Source organism: Amblyomma mixtum, chromosome 7 (assembly GCF_055824585.1).
Source record: "Amblyomma mixtum isolate Tamu chromosome 7, ASM5582458v1, whole genome shotgun sequence".
In the NCBI taxonomy this organism is placed as follows: domain Eukaryota; kingdom Metazoa; phylum Arthropoda; class Arachnida; order Ixodida; family Ixodidae; genus Amblyomma; species Amblyomma mixtum.
Genome location: NC_143018.1, coordinates 79,471,160 through 79,474,034, shown reverse-complemented (window position 1 = coordinate 79,474,034; position 2,875 = coordinate 79,471,160). Strand labels below are relative to the sequence as shown.

At 43.9% G+C, this 2,875-nt stretch overlaps 1 pseudogene; it reads right to left on the bottom strand.

Annotated features, from left to right (window-relative positions):
• Window positions 1–1,539: 1,539 nt before the first annotated feature.
• LOC149336590 (U6 spliceosomal RNA) lies at window positions 1,540–1,636 on the bottom strand (annotated as a pseudogene).
• Between the last annotated feature and the right edge of the window lie 1,239 nt (window positions 1,637–2,875).

Below are 2,875 nucleotides of genomic sequence, written 5' to 3'. Positions count from 1 at the left end.
AAGAGCAACCGAGTCAGAAAAATGGTCATCGCCACCAGAAGTAACAGAGAACTCAGATCATCCAGCTACCGATAAAAAGCGCAATTCATTATCTTTAAGCGCTATGGAGGGAGTGCTGACACAACTTTCTAAGATGCGCGATTTTTACGGCTTCAGTGATTTTTCGCGTGGCTTTTTCATCGAACCTGCGCAGCACAGTCGTGTTGCCCAGCTCAGGAGCGCATTTACAATCTTGGCAGTTAATGCCAAGATCGCCTGAGATTTGTTGCTGCGTTACATTGTATTTGTGCTCGGACAATCTCTTATTAAGACATCTGCCGGTTTGGCCTACGTATGCATGACCGCGAGACAACGGAATAGAAATTCACGCCGCCTTGAGCACAAGAAACGAACTGGGCGCGATGATCTGTGGTGCATCCTGAGTGCTTACGACCCATTTGATTAACGCGCTTGCAGAGGCTTGGCAAGCGATACGGAGCTGAAAATAAAGCATTTATTCCTACTCTTTTTCCTATCATTCTTAAGTTGTGTGAAATACCGTGTGTGTAGGGAATGACTGCGACTTTATCCTTATCTCTTATTCTTTTTTCTTCTTTGGCTCTCAACACGGCCTCAGCCACTGAGGACAAAAGTGTCAGTGGGTAAGCAGCCTGCAGAAATCGGCGCGTATCGGCTAAAAAGCTGCTTTACAGTTCGTGGTTGCAGGATTTCTGTTCCAGAAGTCTGACCATAATTTTTACAAAAACAACTGAAGCTTCTAACAGTTGGCAACCCATTTTTGGTAAAAAATGAGGGACCTGTGGTTGATTTTTTAGAAGGTGACGGCGAAGCGACATTGACAAGATTTTCTGTCGACATAAAGGACTTCTATTATGCCGTCCCTCATGTCGACTTGGTCAGTCGCATCAAGAACTGTACAGACCAGCATGGAGCTGTAAAATTTCAGAATTCGAATTTCATCTCAACTGCCGGCTTCCTTGAGCTACTGTGTAGTACTTAAGATCGACATCCGTGGAATGGAACAGTTCGCTTTTCATTCAAAGCAATGGAATTTGTATGTGCTCATCAATTGCACGTATCCTCAGTGATCTTAGCCATGCGAGACAGAGCGCTACACAGGTCCCTTCTGGGCAGCAATGTGAAAACAATCTATAGATTTGTGGTTGATTACTTTGTGACATTACAAAGCTAAGCAGGACGTCCTCCCTTCCGCAGTTTTCAAAGTTCTTAGTAATTTTTCAAGCATTCTGAGCCCATTGATTGTCGCTCAAGAACTACCACCAAACGGCTTCACACGGTTTCTAGAATTAGGAATATATTTTAACCCCCATCACGTCTGCTTGGCTTGTGTGTCTCGGGTCAACAAACCTTTTATCTCTTTTGATTGAGCGCACTCGAAGTGAAGGTGACTTTACTTTTAATCTGTAGCACTGAAGGTTGCGGTTAGTGGCTATCAAGACGATGGCGACTCGTTTGCCTATGCGGTCGTAACGAAAAACATCGCAGTTTGGAGTATGGCCTGCGGTTCGGGGTTGAGGATTCATTTAGCCAAGTTTCAGCTAGTATGACTTTGCGCAGCAGCCATGCCAATCTTCTTTGTATCGTTCCAATTTTAGTATATGTACTTTGGAAGCACAAAGGGTTCCATCCCGGCCGCGGCGGCTGAATTTACATGGAGGTGAAATTCTAGAGACCCGTGTGCTGTGCGATGTCAGTGCACGTTAAAGAACCCCAGGTCGTCAAAATTTCCGAAGCCCTTCACTACGGCGTCCCTCATGGCCTGAGTTGCTTTGGGACGATAAACCCCAATAAATAAAACCAGTATGACTTTGTTGCACTAAGCGGTGTAGACTAGCAAGTGCATCGCATTTTGGTAACGGGCTTCTGATGTTAGCCCAAAGAAACGAAATAGAATTCGAAATCTATTTATGTTGGTGACTAGCGGGTAGCTACAGGGTAGACAGTATTACCTATTAGCTGTTATGACGCGTGATCAAATATATACGAGGTGTTTCCAGCGGCCATCTTGTTGTAACAGAGGGCGAATTTTTCTTTCTGGCTTTTCGCAAATTGGATGAGGTTCTTACGGCAAGACGGGTGTTGTGGAAATAGTATTGAGAGGTGCTATAGTCGGTTGCTTATTTCTTTTCGTTAGTGGTAACGTGCTGTTTTACTTTAAAACGTGAATTTTACTACGTATTACGGGTCTGATCTTCTTAGAGTCAAAACGGCTGCGCCTTTGTGCCTGTTCAGGGTCCATCGGTTCGATGGAAATAATAACGTTAGCCTTGCGAGTTCGACTATTATTTTATTCTGATTCAGCCCACCTTTCCTGGTTACTGTCGTCGAGCGCAAAGAATAACAGGTTACAACGACGAGCTCGATCTTAAGAGTCAAGTCTCTGAAAAATATCAGCTACGTTACTCATATTGTTTGCGGCAAGACACTGGACGTTGTCAAACTGTGCTTTAAGAGAGCGTAAATTTAAGGGATCCCAAATTTAAGGGAGCCTAATTAATAGAACGTAATTAAGGGCGTCAAATTAAATGTGCCTAAATTTAATGCAACATAAATTTAAAGCAGCCTAATTAAGGGAACCTAAATTTAAGGCTACCTTATTAAGAGAGCCTAATCCTGAATTATCGGGTCTTGTTTTAATTTCGTCAAACGTTTTCTCCTGATGGGCAAATTTGTCACGAATAGTTTTCATTTCGCATAGAACAGATGCCTGCCCAACCTTGACATCGTCCAGTGCCAGCAGCACTTCGTTGCTGCTATCACTGTTATTATTGGCGCCGCCAGTGCGGGTGGTAGGCTCAGGATGTAGCTCGACATCACCACACAGCAGTCAAAGATTGAGTAATACATGTGTAGA